Below are 20,699 nucleotides of genomic sequence, written 5' to 3' on the forward strand. Positions count from 1 at the left end.
CCAGGAGTTGTTCCCTCCATTGTAACGATATTCCATATGTTCACAGTACAAAATGCCAGGGCTGTAGATGTTTTGAACACACACAAAAATACACACACAAGCACAAAAGCACACGTACTTAACATATATAGTAACACGAGAAACAGACTCAAATATACAGAGGTATACACACACACATACAAAGTCAAATACGCACGTACAGAAGCATACAAAAGTGCACTGAAGGATTAGAATAGATAGAAATTTGTCAGGGTTATTTGCAGTAACCCTGTGCATGCAAGGGTAAATAGACAATAACAAAAAGAAATCATTCCACACAAAGCCTTCATTATTTTCACGAAATGTATCCCTCTCTCCTTTTATCCGCTCATTCCGCCTTCCTCCCTTATCCCTCTCCTCTACTGACTGTCTCATTCTCCTTCTCCACTCCCGTTTGCAAACAACTCCCCGGAGCTGAGCGAACTCATCCATTAAAGGCGCCGCAATGAGATCGATGAAATGCAATAAGAAAAAGCTTTGCATTTCTGTACTTTATTAATTCGCTGACTAGCTCCAGCCATGAATCTGACACCAGAAATTAAACATTCAAGCGAAAGCAAAAATAAAGGGGGATTGTGTTGGGGGCGGGCAGTACTGGAGGTTAAACAAGGAGACGTGCTTGAAAGAAAACAGGAATTCTGCAATGTGGAGGAAGAAAAAAATTTTAAAAGGGAGTCGCGAAAAAAAAAGCCTACGTTTGCCTCCGAGCTTCAAGGACTGGAGAGCAGGGTGAGAGGAAGTTAAAATCACCCCGCTCCTCCCCGAGTGCTGATTTATTTAATATGAAGCTCCACCTCCCACCGCTCAAACCCCCTGGGGTCGTCTGACAGTCGCGAAAATGAAACTTGCAAGGGAACGCAAGAAAAAAATCCATCTGGGTGTAATTTATTTTTATCCCTCTCAACAATGTCAAGTTCCTTGATAAGACGATCAATAACCTCCCCAGAAACCTTCCCACAGACACTCACCCCACCCTCTACACACAGTTCTCGGGACCCCCATGGAGAGGTCAGCGGGGACAGGATTGAAATGACCAATGTGCCAGATCAGCTTTTTTTGTGTGTCTGAAGACGCAAACTATATATAAAATTAGAACTGCATGTCGGTGACTCTCCTGACTGCATTTTTACTTTGCACCAAGAGTTCAAATTTCCTCTATTTCATCTTCTGCATTTCGTGCCGGACTGCTAATAGCAACGACATACAAAGCAATGTGGCAGAAACGCAGACTAGCAGCAGAAGCCTAAGCACAAACACAGCACTTTCCTTCAAACACACTTCAACCTTTCTTTGTCTTGATGCATGGGAATGGGAGTCTTATTAATGCGAGAGTCGATTGCTTGTTACTCGGCCCCGTCTCTTTATTTCTCCACTCTTCAATTTGTCTCTCTTCATGGTTCTTGTCTCTCCGTGTCTTTCTCTGCCCATCTGCGTCTCTCGGTCTAACTATTTCTCTCTCTCTGACCTCCGTTTGTCTTCGCGTGTTTCTCCATCTCTGTATATTTCTCTTTCTAGCCCTGCGCGTCTTCGCATTCCTCTGTGCCTCCATTCTCCTGGGCCTTCCCGCTGCTTCTGCTCCCAAAATCTTGAAATTAGCCCTCCCCAGCTCCTTCGCTTTATTTTTTCTTCCCCTCTTCCTTCATCTATTCTGCTGTGTCTGACCATTTCTGACTACGTCACCATCCTTTACGGATTTTTAAACCCAATCCCTGTTTTATTTCGTTGTTCTTTCCTATTTTATGTCTGTTTCTCTCAGGCTCAGTGCCAGATTTACACCTCTAGCGCTGACCACACCCCTGCTGCTTCACCTCCATCACCTTCTCCCACATTTCTCTGTTCCCCTCTTCTCATTTTTTCTCCCTCCATTCCCCAACCTCTCTCCCTCTCTTCCCAGTTTCACCCAATCCATTCGCTGATTTCCAAACAATAAAACGCCCTTTGTGTGATAGTTTGTGACAATTCCAAGAATTGGATTATTTTATTTGTGACAGGCACGGTGCAATCTTTAACTGCGATCGCTGGAGAAAAATAAACCGGAAAAGTCTACGGCAACTGATCTCGCGCGCTCCTTCCTCGGTGACCTGCAATGATTTCGCGGTAAGGAGGCCGGACCAAGTCTCAACTGCAGCAGCACCGACCGCATCACTGCGGAATACAGAGGGTCAACTGTGCAAGGGAGGAGTAAAGGTCAATGTACTGGCAGGAGTACGTTTTGAGCGGCTGATTTATCATCCTGCCGTTGCTGTAAGTGTGGAGGTGGAATGGGGGCGTTGTGACACACTACACCGTTCTTGCTAAAAGGACGGAAGGAACATTAATCTTTAAATCTGGTTTAACTAGTCCCTTTTTCTCAAACATTTTGACATATGCACGTTAAAAGTACTGCTCAGATGCCGGAGGGGAAACCTTTCTAATCAGACCATCTGGTATAACTCCTCTCCACTTTGTACCGTAGCCTCAGTTGGCTCTTGTAATTTTCTTGCCAGGCGAGTCTCTCGGCTTCTGCCCCTTGCTCTCTCTCCGGTGGACAATGGCTAACAGGCGCTGCATTCATCCGAAGAATCAAGTTTATGTGAGAACTGCCTCATCTCCTGACCCCGTAATTTGCATTTGAATCACTGATAAAATGCGAAAGTGAAAAGCTGTCCTCGCTGGGCGAGGGACATCACGTAGAAGAACCGCAGACAAGGGTCTCAATGCTCTGGGACCCTAACTGTCTGCCGCTGGTATTCAGCAGATCTAATCCTTTAGCCATAAGTAAACACGATATCTGTTCTCCAGCAACTGGGTTTTCCAACTTTGCGTCGACTGCACGCAACCCTGCATCCTCCCCCCACCCACTGTCAACCAGCCAATATCATTCCTGTTATTTCTGCGCCGTACCTAGCACAAAAGAGTGCAGAGCCTCCAGAGGGCATATCATTTACATCCTGCTTTTTAATGGGAATCCCACACATAACTAACTATCTGTGTGAACCAAATACACCAGGAACTACCTAGTCCAACACAGGTGCCCCAGGAGCCTTCCCTGTGTGACCAGTACACCTTCATCTATCTCCAGCAGATGTCCCTCTCATGTACTGGAACAAACTCATTGTCACCTCCAGATCTTCAGATGGAAGGTACTCACTTTGTTTTACACATCCATACTCGGCTTCCCTGCTACCAAAAACTAACCTGTATTTCTCAGTTCTGATGAAGAGTTCCACAGCCCAAACGTTAACTGTTTCAACTTCCACTAATGTTGCCTGACTTGCTGATTGCTTTCAGCCTTTTTTTTTATTCCACTTTCACTTATTCCTTTCAGATCTCCTTGTTGCCCATTTCATACTCATTCATGCTTTTTGCACAAGCCAACCCTTACTTTCTCCTTTTCACACTCAGACTTGATCTCATCTTCCCCAGCATATCTGTTTTCTTATTCCAAGTTTCATTTCTCAACCTCATACTTCAAACTAATATTTACAAACGGGCTCAATTTGGCACTCTACCCACTGTACACAAACTCATACTTGCATCCTCTTACGTAAATTCTCTCATGCATGCTAGTCGTACGTACATTCCTCTCGGTCACACACATTGCACCTCCATCTCATACATACATTCACATTTTCTCATTAATGTATTAACAAACACAGACACTCACAAGCAGTCTCATACTTTATATGTACAATGACAACTATTTCATGCCTTCTCTATCACACATTCATTCTCTGTTCCTCCACCATCCCTCCCCTTCTGCCTCACTCTCTCCACCACACATCCATGCCCTTTTTCTGTATTTGCTTTGCCACATGAGGAGCAAGTAAAAGGTCACCAGCCATATTTATATCTCCACACACAAGCAAAATCTGATTTCCTTCAATTCTTCACCTTCTGTTGTTGGCCAAGCAGCATCAAACTGAAACAACAGAACAAACTGTATTTTGTTTGAACACAAACATAAATTTCCTGAGCTTTTGACAAATGGGTGTTAAATAAGGACGTAAGACAATAGAATTCTTCAGCATCCTCAGGTATAATTTGGTGACCAAAGTTTTCTCTCATTGGCACCAATTACTGTGATATCCTCCAGTTTTCCATGCCTCCAGCCACTCTGCGCTCATCCCAAGTCTGGTTGTTTTTGCATCACAAATTTTAGTCATCAACATTCAACAGTCTCAGCTGCAAGCTCTGCAGGTTCTACTCCCACCCCCAAAATACTCCACCACTCCCACTCCCTTAAAACAGCCCTCAACATCTTCTTATTTGACCATATTTATATGGCTGTTGGCCCAGTGTCACTTTGTTTGCTGATGCACTTATGAAGTACTTTACAAAATAAAGCTGTTGAGATATAAACCAGACAGCAAAACTGAACAAATGAGTCAGGTTCAGATCCAAACACTCTTTTTATATACTGCCTTTTCTACTTTCCATTAACACTGGGTATTTCATCCAAATTTCCCACAATTCCTAGTGTTTAAAAAAAACATATTTTTTTCCAAAATAATGGTTTAACTAAAAAGAAATGTCTCAATTCAAGTGAAATCATAGTTTTAATTTCAAACACAATAATGCAGCTAAGTTTCAGTTCCAGGAAGGTTTTTAATCATTATGAGTGCTGTTTGTGGGATCTTGCTGCACACACGTCAGTTACACTATTTGCTACAACATGGCGATAAAACTTCATAAAATATTTCATTGGTCAGGAGGCACTTGGAGATATCCTAAAGTCTTGAGGGGCCTTCTAGAAATGTGTCTATTCTTTTTTCATATTAATGACTGAAGAAAGTGAATTTATTTTAAGGTAATTTTTAATTCATTTAAAACATCCCTTGCTGCAGATTCATACCAGCTTTAATCTAAACAGTATCAGAACTGTGTGGATGTTAAAGGGTTGAATTTGAAAACATTGTTCAATGCAAATTTTGATTTAAATATATGCCTGCAACTCCAGTACTTATGAATACATAACAGATCCTTAAGTAAAAATGCTCAGTGTTTTTTTGATATTCATTTAGTCTACTAACGGAAAATGCATGATTTATGCTGGAGACTAACCCAAAAGCACTTGCTGTCTTCATGCCTCTCATTCATTACAGAGACAGAAGCCTGAGCAGGTCAGACACAGACAGTGAATTTCAATAGCTTGTCACAAAGGCCATCCCATAATGCCAAAAGGAATTTTCTAGAGAAAGATCTTTGCCACCCAAATATATGGTCTGCTATCTGATCATTCCTTTCAGCCGTTTGCAGATTTCACCTCCCTCTTGGTAACCTTGAGGAATGAACACGACAATTAAACGGGTTTTGTTTCTCCTGAACATTCCTGAAAGACACTGACTTGGTTGATCAATCTGCCAACTCATTTAATACCACTGTCAGGACTAAGGATGGAAATGATCTATTATGTTGATTGAGCACTTACTGTGGAGTGCAGTGGAGAAAAAAGGGCAGATGCATTGTAAGTCCCTCCATCTCAAGTCCTTGATACTGAGATATTGGCTCCAAGATGCTTGGGCCAAATGTCTGCCAGATTGACCCATCTGCCCTCATAGAATTTTTTAAGCTTTTAATATGATTACCTCTGTGGCTGTGCAGATTACAGAGATGTGCCATGAACTAAATGAATGGTGGAACAGGCTCAAGAGGGTGAATAACCTAATCATATGCCGCTAGCAGATCTGTTTGTGTGAATTTAATGAAACGGGATAGTGGCAAGAAGGGTTACTGAGCCTCACTGGGTTGTTGTGTCCGCTCAGTTTTCTTTCTCTTACATCTGTGAGCACCATCTCTTGCTGAAGCACAGACTCACAGGAAAAAGTGTCTCTAAAGAAGTCCACATGGACAAATATTCATCCAGGGGACTCAGCTGTATCTCGGTGAATAGCATCTATATCTCTCTCAGTCTGGAGTCACAGTTCCAGTGTCAACACAAGGTCCATCCTGACCATTGTCAAAGATGCTGCTTTTCAGGTACCACGTTAAATTGAAACTCTCTAAAAGATGATGCTTGTTTTGTGAAAAGAGGCCTGTTTTGTTGGACAATATTTATTCCCCGCCAGACCTCCATAATATTACTGTTTATGAAACCTTGTATAAATAATAATTACAACATTGAAAATCAATTCACTGGGATGTCCTGCATTCATGAAGGATGGTTATAAACGCCAAGTCTTTTTTTCCACATGTAATAAAAGCTACCACACCCGCTTAGGGCCCCAGGAACACCTTGCACTGAGGTCTGGGCTCCATCAACCTCCACAGCTGTCAACTTGCGTAGGTTCAGAAGTGCAAGAGCTCAGTGAACTGTGTGACCCTCAGATCAGCTTCCCCCAATCTGTCAACAAGACAGCTTATCCTCATCTTGTGGACATTGCTCTTCTGTGGTCTCTCCCTACAATACACTTCGCAAGCATCAAAGCTAGAATGCTTATTTAATCTTTTTGTGACCTCACCTGGACTGTCTTCTAACCTTCAACCAACCCTAAATCCAGCAGTTCTTGATTCCTTTACTAACATTCTTAAAAAAAACTACAGGCTTCCTGTGCTCCAAAACCAATATATAAGGTACCTTTATTGTATTAAAATACCCTAAGCCAGTTCATAATTTGTTGTACACTGGACAACAAAGATTTTGCTTCCTGAATACTTCTGGGAGTATCTTATGGATTTTGGGCTGCTGATCATGAAAATTAACATGACATTTCCCTATTGCACTTTTTTAAAATCACTATATTTGTTATTTCATTTCATAATTCAAGTCAGAACAACTGATGCCAAGATTAAGGAAGGCATTTTTGTGGGTCCACAAATCAATGACAAGCAATTTGAAGAACTTCTTGTGGAACCGAAGAAAGTGGCATGGAAGGCACTTAAGAATGCTGTTGAAAATTTTCTTGGCAACTACATAGCACCAAACTACATGCAGCTGGTTGACAACATGCTTCAAGCATGCAAAACCATGAAATGCAACATGTCACTCAAGATTCATTTTCTGCATTCCCATTTAGACTTCTTCCTTGCAAATCTTGCGATTCATTTTCTGCATTCCCATTTAGACTTCTTCCTTGCAAATCTTGCGATTCATTTTCTGCATTCCCATTTAGACTTCTTCCTTGCAAATCTTGCGCCATCAGTGACGAGCATGGTGAAAAGTTTCACCAGGACATTACGGTCATGGAGAAACGGTATCAGGGCAACTGGAATCTATCAATGCTGGCTGATTGGACACTTAAGCCAGAAACCCCAAACACGGAGTACAAATGAAAATCATCAACAAGACATTTTTGGCTGAGTTGAATTATTGCAAAGCATCAGCACCATCATCCAATTAAGCATATTCTATTCAATGGAAGTTAATTTCTTGTTTCTCCAAATTCCTACGTAATAGAAGTAGACTAAAAATATATTAGTGTTCAACTTCAAACGGTCTATCATAAACAAAACAAAATTCCCAGGAAGCAACTTTGTTGAAAAAATTTACCCTGTATTATCAGACAAAACATGACATTAAGCCACAGAAGCTGACAACCAATAGAGTAGCAGAAATTAAGCAGCATCTTAGAGGAGGAAAGCTTTGGATTCCAAAGCTACTAGCCCAGGCAGCTGAAAGCACAATACCAATAGTGCAGCAATTATTTTCATGGCTGCATAAAAACATTAACTGGAGATATGCAGATAACTGTCAGCTGAGGACACCCTGTCCCTCTGTGGCCTCTTCTGTGGTGTCTCAGCAATAAGTCCCAGCTGTGTCCTGTAACATATACCTTACAGTCTGGACATTCACTGTTTTCTGTTCTCTTGGTCATTCCTCCAGTAGCTGGCTATGCTGGGGTCCACCAAAATAACCCATGTTATTTTAAGAAGCTGCAGTCGCTTCTTTCCACAGTGCTGTTCTTGTGCGTACAATTTCATGTTCGGTATTGCACAATATTCAAAAGTCTGTGAAGTTTTATTGGAGTGAAGTAGATATTGTAACTGAATTGTACTGCACTGAAATAGCAATTTAGCCCATCCTGCCTGTGAGAGAGCCAACATATTAATCCCATTCCCAAAGCTTTTTTTTTCCTGCACTTTTCCAATTTTATGTAAGGAAACAATCCCATTTGAAAAATTACTAGTGAGTATGCTTCCACTACCATATCAGTTAGCATATTCTAGAATAATAACAACTTGCAGTACCTAATTTATTCTTTTGCACCCTACCTCTGGGCCTTTTGCCAAATACTTAAAGTCAGCATCCATTAGTTACCGACTCTGCCAATGGAATCTGCTCCTTTCCGTCTATTGTGTTCAAACTCATAATTTTGATCATTCTATTTAACTCCTTCAACTTTCTTGATGCACCTTTAACCTCCTTGGTGCAAGGAAATCATCACCATTCTCTCCAATAGAAGGAACTCCCTCCTCCCTGATAATGTTGTACAAAATATCTTTTGCACCCTCTTCTAGATCTTGACATCTTTCCTGAAGTGTAGCCTGAAAATGGATATTTAGCTTTCATATTCACTCTTGCGGTTAGCGTTTTTTCCCTCAGGCGCCTAACTAATAGGATTACAAACATGCACATTTTTAAAAATGTGCAGAATTTGTGTAGCCTGCCCTGCTGTTGTCAAGGTGACATATCAAAGTCAGTATAAGAATAAAAATATTTCCTTTAAAGTTATAATATATGCACAACAACTTCCAGTTATTTAGCACCTTTAACATAATAAAATATTCCAAAATGCTTAAGCAACAACAGTTTGTACTTATATAGCACCTTCAACACAGCACAATATCAGGATCTGCTCCAGTATTGGCAAAAGAAAAAATGATGATGACTCATACAAGGAGAAATTAGGACAGATGGAAAGCTTGGCCAATGAGACAGACTTTATGAGGCATCTTAAAAGATGTCTCGAAAGGTAAACAGGCAGAGATTTGAGGAAAGAATTACAAACCTTGGCAACTGAGTGATTGCCAATAATGAAGTTGTTAAATTTTCAGGATGCCAGAATTGAAGGAGCACAGAGTTCTGACAGTGGGAACTGGGGCTTGTTTTAGGGATGGAGATGATTGGAGAGATAAGGGACAGGATGGTCATGAAAGAATGCAACAAAGATAAGAATTTTAAAATTGAGCTACAACTAGCAAGGAATCAATGTAGGCCAATGGTAAAGTAATTACTGTCTCTGTTCATAAAGTCATAGAACAGTACAGCATAGGAGGATTTTTATCTGCAGGCTTGGAGGCTGCTCTTTCAAGAAGCTCAGACTCATTGTCTGCTTCTTTCCTATTATCACTGTGATATTAACCGATTTCTTTTTGAAAGCTACAGTTGCATTTGCTTCCATCATTTTTTATGCAATACATTCCTATCCTATAACCTGTGATAGTACTCCCATAAAGCACTTTTGGATGTTTTGCAATGTTAAAAATGCTATACAAATGCAATTTGTTACAGCATGAAGAAAAATGCTTGTCAGTTCAAATATCAATCCCCCTAATTCTGTGGCCTCTTGTTATGGGCCTTTCAGACCCTGGGTAGAGACTCAACTCATCTAAACCCCTTATGAGTTAAACCTGTCCATCAAGTCGCTCCTTGATCTTGAATTTATATTGCAGTTACAATTAAAACATGACATCTGGTGATGTCCCAGACCATTTTGAACCTTAAAGCAAAAATCTATTCTACAGCTAAACAAATATTTTAACCCAATAAACATTCTTGTCTGCTGGCTGAAATCTTGCACTTCCCATTAGTTCCACAAACTGTCAACAAGAAAACTTTTTCTCTGGATACATGTTACTCGCTAATTTTGGGATCTCTCTGACGACCCGCTGTTCTTTCAGAAAGCTCTCAGCAGTTGGAAGATCAGTCATCAATCTCCACAACTTTGGGTTGTCTAACACATCTCACTCTATTTCTAAGTACTGCCAGCGCATCAGACAAGAGATAGTTTATCATCTGCTCTCTCAGCTACTTTAGCACTTGAGAGTCAATTTCCTGATTGCTCCTGATGAGGCCTGATTGATCTGACGGTGCCTTATTTGTAACTGAACACCCCTCCAGTATTGGTGCTTTCTCAAAAAAGAGAGAAAAATATATACTTTTATAGCATCAGCTCAGTTTGTTAGACTGGTGGTTTGCAAAGCAATCAGAAAGGGATATTTATGTTTCCATAGCAACCAAAACCTGCAATGCAAATCAGTTCAGGTTTCCTAAGTAATATGAAGAAAAGATTCTAGGTTATTCGAATGCTCTGCTTCAAACCCCTGAAGGAGTGCAGCACCATTATGGTTTTCCTCCTGAACTTCCCCACACTAAACTTACTCTCAACAGTTGTGTGTTTGCAGCCATCCTTTCTTGTGCCTCTTGAGTCAGAAGGCTATGAGCAGACTGCATTCTGGGAAATCTGAGCCCATGTCCCAGGATACCTCAGTACAGTACTGAGGGAGTACTGCACCATCTGTCAGATCGTCTTCTAAATGAAATATTAAACTGCTGCTCACTCAATGTAGAGTTATTCAAAGTATATTGGCTATCCTGGTCACGATTTATCTCTCACCAGACCCCAGCACCCTGCCACAAAAAAACAGGTTATTTGTTCTTTGTCAAATGCTGCTTTTTTGTGTGCACAAGAGCATCAACATTTTAGAAGTATTTCATTGAATGTAAACCAATTTTAGATCTTCTGAAGTCTGGGAAAGCTATAGAAAAGTAAGTTTAACTGGGGGTCACTGGAGATAGAGATTTACCTTAAAATGTGTAAGTTTGAGCTAATTCTTTCCTGCCCTATCTCATAGGCAGAATCTGTCTGTAGAGCAGCTTCAGAGCAACTGTCACAGACTAATTATGTTAACTCTAACTAGGCTACAGACTGGATTTAAGATCTTCAGATCACATCATTAACTGAATACACAAAGTACCCTCCTCTCTACCTTAGTGTTAGCAAAGCTCCATATAAGTATATACTGTATACACACACACACACACACACACACACACACACACACACACACACACACACACACACACACACACACACAGACAGTCCTGAACATTCATTCCTGTATGTAAACAAATTAATTTCTGATCGAGACAACTGCCAGTTCTTCTTTATTAAGGACTTGCGTATTGCTTTTTCTATGGACACGATGTTCTTTCTCTTTTAACTGTAGCCAGTGTTTGGGGGGAGGGTCTAGTTGAAAAGGATATCAAATTTAACTCTGGAGAAATGAAAAGGCCAGGTCAGGTAGTGCCCTAACAGGATCTAACCTCCCAAGTGTTAGCAGTAGATGGACCACATCCTCTGCTTTCCTATAACCTGGACATTAAATGTTTATGAAACCACAGATCTAGTCACACATAACCCAGAATTGTTAACTGTGGGCTGAGTCTGGAGCTGAACAGCTCATGGTGGGGTTTAAAATGTTTTCAGCTTGCACTCAGCTTTATAAAGTTACACATTAGCTATGACGTGTGGGTAATTTAAACAGAGACGATTTGGTGATTGTAACCATGGGACAACTTGGATGGTGGTTTCAAGAAACACAGAAGGAGACCATGTGATTCATTATGATTGTAATCTCACTATTCAGTTGGAGACACACACACACACACACACCAAAGACCCCCATTATCCAGTCCATGGTCTTTTCTCGCTGCTGCCATTGGGAAGGAGGTACAGGGGGCCTCGGGTGTCACGTCACCAGGTTCAGGAACAGTTGTTACCCTTCAACCATCAGACTCCTGAACCAGTGTGGGTAACAGAGACACAGACAACAGAAACAAGACAACATACATGTTCATGTTGAAAGTCAGTCATGCACACACTCCTCTACAAGTACCACTGTCAATCCTTTTTTTAGAATGTCTTGGTGTCTTCAAATTCTTTGACAAATTGCTCCTGTTGACACCACAGTCCATGCTCTGGGAGGCCACAATCCCATTGTAATAAGCACATCTCTCATTCTTTGACAGCACACAGTGCTATAAAGTTCCTACATCCTGATAGTGGTGTCATAACACTCGTCCCATCAGGGCCTCTCTGTCATGCCCAAGGATTTATAATGTCAGATTTACATTCCTGACAATCCTTTATGTGATCTTTTTCAATAACATGTTCCATCTCTTCTTAGAGAATTGCCTCCATGAAAACATATTGAGCTGAACTCCTGGGAGCTCTCTTTGGGTTGATGAACATCAAGCAAGAAGGAAGAGGATTGGGAAGTAGGGTGATCAGGTGAGTTCACCTGTGGGACACCAGTGGCTGTTGGGAGGATGGTCTTCTACAAATCCTACGTGAAATGCGTTGGAGATACTTACACCCAAGTCATTCACCCCTGTGCCATTTTATCCCAATGAATAACCTCACTTGGAGAAGCCACAAACTCTGAGCATAGAAGGCAGGGCATACATATTGCTGTCTTTGATGGGTCTTTGAAAAAGGTATCCAATTAATTCCATTATTACATTGATGCTATATGATCTGCTATGTGTTTCCAATATTTTCTGCTTTTCATTTCACAGCTACCTGGTCTTTCCCTATGTTCTTGCAAATTAGCTCCCTATATTTCTTTATCTCCTTGGCCTGACCTCCCTAACATGCCAGTGCTGTAACCAGGCAGAGTGGAGATGACTGCATAATTGTCATTTCAATGAGAAGGCAAATGCAATGTTGGCATTCATTTCAAGATGACTAGAATATAAAAGCAAGGATGTAATGCAAAGCTGAGGATTTATAAGGCATTTATCAGACCATATTTGGAGTATTGTGGGTAGCTTTAGACCCCTTATCTAAGATAGGATACACTGGCTTTGGAGAGGGTCCAGGTGGTTCACGAGAAGGATCCTGGGAATGAAAGGGTTAATGTATTGCATGTGGAGGGGGGAGAATCTCATTGAAACCTCTCAAATATTGAAAGGACTAGATAGAGTGGACGTGGAGAGGATGTATCGTATAGTGGAGGGATTTCTTATAGTCTAGGGTTAGAGGGCACAGCTCAGAAAACAAGGACAGCCTTTTGAACAGAGATGAGGAGGAATTTCTTTAGCCAGTGGGTGGTGATCCAAGGAATTCATTGCTACAGGTGGTGGTGGAGGCCAAGTTATTGAGTATATTTAAAATAGAGGTTGATAGGTTAGGGGGAGAAGGCAAGAGAAGGGGGTTGAGAAGAGTAATAAATCAGCCATGATTGAATAGTGGAGCAGACTCAATGGGTCAAATTGCGTAGCCCTGCTCCTATGTCTTATGGTTTGGTGATTTTTCTGTTGGAAGTCACTGAGCTTGATTTGATGCATGTAATTTAATCTTCGTTCATTCCATTTTCCAGGAGAAATTACCTGCTCTTATTGGATAAAGTTTATTGGGTCAATGACAGGCAATTTGAAGAACTTCTAGTGGGACCAGAGAAAATCGCATGGAAGGTATTCAAGGATGCTGTTGAAAAATTTCTTGACAACTACAGAGCACCAAACTGCGCAGGCACATAGACGTCAGCAAGTTAGACCAGCGGGAAGAATATAAAAAGAAGACAGTTTTATAGAGTGTGCATCAGAGGAGCAGATGACAGAGTAGAGGGAGTCAGAGTAGAAGGGCTTTGGCTCAATGGGGCTTCGGCAATAACAGGTTGAGACGAGGTAAGTTACTTGTGAAGGATAGGAATAGGAAGTATGTCTGAGAGGCCGGTGTTCTGTACTAGGTGGTAGATGACTGATGTCCAGGAGACTACCAGTCTCCCGGAAGGCCACATCTGCGCCAGGTGCGTCAAGCTGCAGTTCTTTAGGGACCAGGTTAGGGAACTGGAGATGCAGCTCGATGACCTTCGTCTAGTCAGGGAAAGTGAGGAGGTGATAGAGAGGAGCAATAGGCAAGTATTCACACGGGCGTTGGGAGACAGGTAAGTGAGTAACAGTCAGGAGAGGGAAGGGCAGGAGTCAGATACTAGAGAGTACCCATGTGGCTGTCCCCCTTAACAATAGGTACTCCTGTTTGAGTACTGTTGGGGGCGACAACCTACCTGGGGGAAGCAACAGTGGCCGTGCCTCTGGCACAGAGTCTGGCCCTGTGGCTTAGAAGGGTAGGGAAAGGAAGAAGATGGCAGCAGTGATGAGGGACTCTATAGTTAGGGGGTCAGACAGGCGATTCTGTGGACAGAAGAAAGAAACACGGATGGTAGTTTGCCTCCCAGGTGCCAGGGCCCAGGATGTTTCTAATCGCATCCACGATATCCTGAAGTGAGAATGTGAACAGCGGAGGTCGTGGTATATATTGGTACCAACGACATAGGTAGGAAAAGGGAGGCAGTCTTGAAAGCAGACTACAGGGAATTAAGAAGGAAGTGGAGAAGCAGGACCACAGAGGTAGTCATCTCAGGATTACTGCCTGTGCTATGTGACAGTCAGTATAGGAATAGAGTGAGGTGAAGGATGAATGTGTGGTTGAGGGATTGGAGCAGGGGGCAGGGATTCAGATTTCTGGATCATTGGGACCTCTTTGGGGGCAGGTGTGACCTGTACAAAAAGGACGGGTTGCACTTGAATCCCAGGGGGACCAGTATCCTGGCGGGGAGGTTTGCTAAGGCTATTGGGGAAAGTTTAAACTAGGATTGCTGGGGGGTGGGAACCAAACTGAAGAGACGGAGGAAGGAACACACATCAAAGTTACTGGTGAACGCAGCAGGCCAGGCAGCATCTCTAGGAAGAGGTACAGTCAACGTTTCGGGCCGAGACCCTTCGTCAGGACTAACTGAAGGAAGAGTTAGTAAGAGATTTGAAAGTGGGAGGGGGAGGGGGAGATCCAAAATGATAGGAGAAGACAGGAGGGGAAGGGATGGAGCCAAGAGCTGGACAGGTGATTGGCAAAGGGGATATGAGAGGATCATGAGACAGGAGGCCCAGGGAGAAAGAAAGGAGGAGGGGGGGGAACCCAGAGGATGGGCAAGGGGTATAGTGAGAGGGACAGAGGGAGAAAAAGGAGAGTGAGAGAAAGAATGTGTGTATATAGATAAATAATGGATGGGGTACGAGGGGGAGGTGGGGCATTGGCGGAAGTTAGAGAAGTCGATGTTCATGCCATCAGGTTAGAGGCTATCCAGATGGAATATAAGGTGTTGTTCCTCCAACCTGAGTATGGCTTCATCTTGACAGTAGAGGAGGCCGTGGATAGACATGTCAGAATGGGAATGGGACGTGGAATTAAAATGTGTGGCCACTAGGAGATCCTGCTTTCTCTGGCAGACAGAGCGTAGGTGTTCAGCAAAATGGTCTCCCAGTCCTGCGTCGGGTCTCGCCAATATATAGAAGGCCACATCGGGAGCACCGGACGCAGTATATCACCCCAGCCGACTCACAGGTGAAGTGTCGCCTCACCTGGAAGGACTGTCTGGGGCCCTGAATGGTGGTAAGGGAGGAAGTGTAAGGGCAGGTGTAGCACTTGTTCCGCTTACAAAGATGAGTGCCAGGAGGGAGATCAGTGGGGAGGGATGGGGGGGACGAATGGACAAGGGAGTCGCGTAGGGAGCGATCCATGCGGAAAGCAGAGGGGGGTGGAGGGAAAGATGTGCTTAGTGGTGGGATCCCATTGGAGGTGGCGGAAGTTACCGAGAATAATATGTTGGACCCGGAGGCTGGTGGGGTGGTAGGTGAGGACCAGGGGAACCCTATTCCTAGTGGGGTGGCGGGAGGATGGAGTGAGAGCAGATGTGCGTGAAATGGGGGAGCTGCATAGAGGAAGGGCCATTGGCTCACAAATCAAGAAAGCTTGGAGACAGTGTGAAAGGGAAGATAGGCAGGTGATAGAGAAGGGATGCCCTCAGACCAATGGTCTGAGATGTGTCTATTTTAATACAAGGAGTATCATGAACAAAGCAGATGAACTTAGAGCGTGGATCAATACTTGGAGCTATGATATTGTGGCCATAACAGAGATTTGGATGGCTCAGGGGTACGAATGGCTACTTAGAGTGCCAGGCTTTAGACGTTTCAGAAAGGACAGGGAGGGAGGCAAAAGAAGTGGGGGTCTAGCACTGTTTATCAGAGATAATGTCACGGCTGCAGAAAAGGAGGAAGTCATGGAGGGATTGTCTACGGAGTCTCTGTGGGTGGAAGTTAGAATCAGGAAGGAGTTAATAAATTTACTGGGTTTAGATGGGGTGGAGTTAGGTGTGTTCAGGAAGGTTTCCTGACACAATATGTAGATAAGCCTACAAGAGGAGAAGCTGTACTTGATCTGGTATTGGGAAATGAACCTGGTCAGGTGTCAGGTCTCTCAGTGGGAGAGCATTTTGGGATTGTGTTCACAATTCTATCTCCTTTACCATAGCATTGGAGAGGAAAAGGAAGAGACAAATTAGGAAAGTGTTTAATTGGAGTAACGGGAAATATGGAGCTATCAGGCAGGAACTTGGAAGCATAAATTGGGAACAGATGTTCTCAGGGAAATGTACGGCTGAAATGTGGCAAATGTTCAGGGGATATTTGCGTGGCGTTTTCCATAGGTGTGTTCCAATGAGACAGGGAAAGGATGGTAGGGTACAGGAACCGTGGTGTACAAAGGCTGTTGTAAATCTAGTCAAGAAGAACAGAAAAGCTTACGAAAGGTTCAAAAAACTAGGTAATGATAGAGATTTAGAAGATTATAATGCGAATAGGAAGGAGCTTAAGAGTAAAATTAGGAGCCAGAAGGGGCCATGAGAAGGCCTTGGCGGACAGGATTAAGGAAAACCCCAAGGCATTCTACAAGTATGTGAAGAGCAAGATGATAAGACGTGAGAGAATAGGACCAATCAATTGTGACAGTGGAAAAGTGTGTATGGAACCAGAGGAAATAGCGGAGGTACTTAATGAATACTTTGCTTCAGTATTCACTACGGAAAAGGATCTTGGCGATTGTAGGGATGACTTACAGCCCACTGATAAGCTTGAGAATGTAGATATTAAGAAAAAGGATGTGCTGGAGCTTTTGGAAAGCATCAAGTTGGATAAGTCTCCGGGACTAGACAAAGATGTACCCCAGTCTACTGTGGGAGGCAAGGGAGGAGATTGCTGAGTGTCTGGCCATGATCTTTGCATCATCAATGGGGACGGGAGAGGTTCCCTTATTCAAGAGAGTAGAGATAGCCCAGGAAATTATAGACCAGTAAGCCTTACCTCAGTGGTTGGTAAGTTGATGGAAAAGATCCTGAGAGGCAAGATTTATGAACATCTGGAGAGGCATAATATGATTAGGAATAGTCAGATAGCTTTGTCAAAGGTAGGTCATGCCTTACGAGCCTGATCGAATTTTTTTGAGGATGTAACTAAACACATTGATGAAGGTACAGCAGTAGATGTAGCGTATATGGATTTCAGCAAGGCATTTAATAAGTTACCCCATGCCAGGCTTACTGAGAAAGGAAGGAGGCATGGGATCCAAGGGGACCTTGCTTTGTGGATCCAGAATTAGCCTGTCCACAGAAGGCAAAAGAGTGGTGGTAGATGGGTCATATTCTGCATGGAGGTTGGTGACCAGTGGTGTGCCTCAGAGATCTGTTCTGGGGACCCCTTCTCTTCATGATTTTTATAAATGACCTGGATGAGGAAGTGGAGGGATGGGTTAGTAAATTTGCTGATGACACAAAGCTTGGGGGTGTTGTGGATAGTGTGAAGGGCTGTCAGAGGTTACAACGGGACATTGATAGGATGCAAAACTGGGCTGAAAAGTGGCAGATGGAGTTCAACCCAGATAAGCGTGAGGTGGTTCATTTTGGTAGGTCAAATATGATGGTAGAATATAGTATTAATGGTAAGACTCTTGGCAGAGTGGAGGATCAAAGGGATCTTGAGGTCCGTGTCCATAGGATACTCAAAGCAGCTACGCAGGTTAACTCCGTGGTTAAGGTAGTATATTGTGCATTGGCCTTCATCAACTGTGGGACCGAGTTCAAGAGCCAGGAGGTAATGTTACAGCTATATAGGAACGTGGTCAGACTCCACTTGGACAGTACTGTGCTCAATTCTGGTCAGATCACTGTAGTAAGGATATGGAAGCCATAGAAAGGGTGCAGAGGAGATTTACATGGATGTTGCCTGGACTGGGGAGCACGCCTTATGAGAATAGGTTGAGGGAACTTGGCCTTTTCTCCTTGGAGCGACAGAGGATGAGAGGTGACCTGATAGAGGTGTATAGGATGATGAGAGGCATTGATCGTGTGGATAGTCAGAAGCTTTTTCCCAGGGCTGAAATGGCTAACACAAGAGGGCACAGTTTTAAGGTGTTTGGAAGTTGGTACAAAGGGGATGTCAGGGGTAAGTTTTTTTTTGTGTATTTTTTTACACAGAGTGGTGAGTGCATGGAATGGGCTGTCAGCGACTGTGGTGGAGGTGGATACAATAGGGTCTTTTAAGAGACGCCTGGATAGGTACATGGAGCTTAGAAAAATAGAGGGCTATGGGTAACCCTAGGTAGTTTTCTACGTTTCAAACTACCTGCAGCTGGCTGACAACATGCTTCAAGCATACAAAAGCATGAAGTGCAACATGTCACTAAAGATTCATTTTCTGGATTCCCATTTAGACTTCACATTGCAGTCATGGAGAAACGGTATAAGGGCAACTGGAATCCATTAATGCTGGCTGATTATTGTTGGACACTTAAGCAAGAAGCCTCAGAGGCTGAGAACAAACGAAAATCATCAACAGAACATTTTTAGCTTAGTTGGACTACTGCAAAGAGTCAGCACCATTATGCAATTAAATGCATTATATTCAATAAAAGTTAATTTCTTGCTTCTCCAAATTCCTACGTGATATAAGTAGTCTGAAATTATATATGTGTTCAGCTTCAAGCAGTCTATCATAAACAAAAAAAAATTCTGAGAAAGCAACACTTCCAAAAAAAAGTTGTTGTCCAGTGTAATTTAACACTGGCTTGGACTACAGGAGCTTGTGAATAATTCCGCCCAAATCTATTTGTAAGTACCGGATGTAGAGCCAACAAAATTCGGGAAATCTTACATTTATGAGTCAAGTGATTCCCCACTGCTCTCCACCACTGGGCATCATCTTATGGTCACCTGTGGAGAAGGAGTTTGCTGGAATCTCCCAGCATTTACAGTGGGGACCAGCACAAGATCAACGAGCACATTCACTTACATGGAGAATTCCCAAATGCAAGGAAGGTAAAAGTAGGGTCAATTTTAATTATGTTCATTTTGGTGTTTTAATTATTTGTGGAAGCACTTTAAATGTTTTTATTTTAAAATATTTTCTTAATTTCATGGACAATTGGAGTATAAAGCAACCAAAGTGATGCTACAGCTGTAATGTTAGTAAGACCATGTCTGAATTACTGTGTGCAGTTTTGGCCTCCCTGTTTAAGATTCAATATGTTGATTCCTGGAACCAAAGGGCTGCCTCATAACCAATTTTTATATAGGGTCAACCAATTTTTATCAGAGATTTCCAAAAAATGAGGGGTGGCTGTTCTAAAAGAAAATTCTGAAGTAAATTGAGAAAGTAGTGGTGAGAGAATGGTTCAGAATAAGGGGCCATCATATCAGGAAATAGGCAGGAATTTCCTCTATCTGTGAACTGTGAACATTTAGAGTGCTCAACCCCAGACACCCGTTCAACGTGAACTACTGAATAGATTTGAGGCTAAGATGGAAAATATTTTTGAATTTAGAGAGGTTGAGGATATGGAGAGCAGGAAGCGAAATGAAGGTAGGGTCAAGATAAGGTCATTCTTGATCTTACTACATAGTGGAATAGGCATAAGGGGCAAATGGCTACTCATGCTCCGTTTTATATTCCTTGTATATTTTAAACATTGTGTATTTGTTATTAATAGCTTTACAATATTCCTGCAGCATTCACATACATTAGAAATGTTTCTCAGAGACAAGCCTTGGCACCAACATTTCCAACAGGGTCAGACTTGTCTGTCTGCCACATGGATCAGTTATATCATGTGAGGCACTAACAACACAAAAGGCCACACCAATTTGCTCCAGTATAATTTAGTTATTTAGAGATAGAACACAGTAACAGGCCCTTCCAGCTCACAAGCTCATGTTGCCCATTATACCCTTGTGACTAATTAACCTACTAATCTGTACGTCTTTGAAACACGGGAGGAAACCAGAGCACCCGGAGAAGCCCACATGTAAAACTTGTTACAGACAGTGGCAGAATTGAACCCGTATCACTGGTGCTTTAATAGCATGACACTAACTGCTAGCACCACCACACCGCTCCAATTTGGTCAGAAACATTACCGAATTCAGATTCAGACAAGGTAAATGTCAAATATCAAAGTGTTTCAGGAGTAAATGCAGGCAGCTAAGTCCAATGAGCAAAAATTGCTCATTATTTGTTTATTTATTGAGATACAGTGTGGAGTAGGCCCTTCTGGCCCTTCAAGCATCACCGCCCAGCAATCCCCCCCGATTTAATCCTAGCCTAATCACGGGACAATTTACAAAGACCCATTAACCTACCAACTGGTACGTCTTAGACTGTGGGAGGAAACCGGAATACCCGGAGGAATCCCACACAGGCACAGGGAGAACATACAAACTCCTTACAGACAGTGGCTGGTATTGAATGTGGGGCGTTGTGCTAACCACTACTCTATCACGCCACCCCAAACCTAAAGTGAAAATGTGTAAACCCAGAAGCTTATGCTTGAAGGGCAGTCCTGAATGCAGGT

The 20,699-nt window shown here is 42.7% G+C and overlaps 1 long non-coding RNA gene across 1 annotated transcript; it reads left to right on the forward strand.

Moving 5' to 3' along the window:
- Positions 1 to 1,427: 1,427 nt before the first annotated feature.
- LOC140184922 (uncharacterized) lies at positions 1,428 to 18,714 on the forward strand. The gene is made up of 4 exons (XR_011882473.1): positions 1,428 to 2,283; positions 12,148 to 12,251; positions 13,342 to 13,435; positions 18,564 to 18,714. It is a non-coding gene; the product is annotated as an uncharacterized lncRNA (long non-coding RNA).
- The last annotated feature ends 1,985 nt before the right edge of the window (positions 18,715 to 20,699 follow it).

This window comes from Mobula birostris, chromosome 20 (assembly GCF_030028105.1).
Source record: "Mobula birostris isolate sMobBir1 chromosome 20, sMobBir1.hap1, whole genome shotgun sequence".
Taxonomy (NCBI): Eukaryota; Metazoa; Chordata; class Chondrichthyes; order Myliobatiformes; family Myliobatidae; genus Mobula; species Mobula birostris.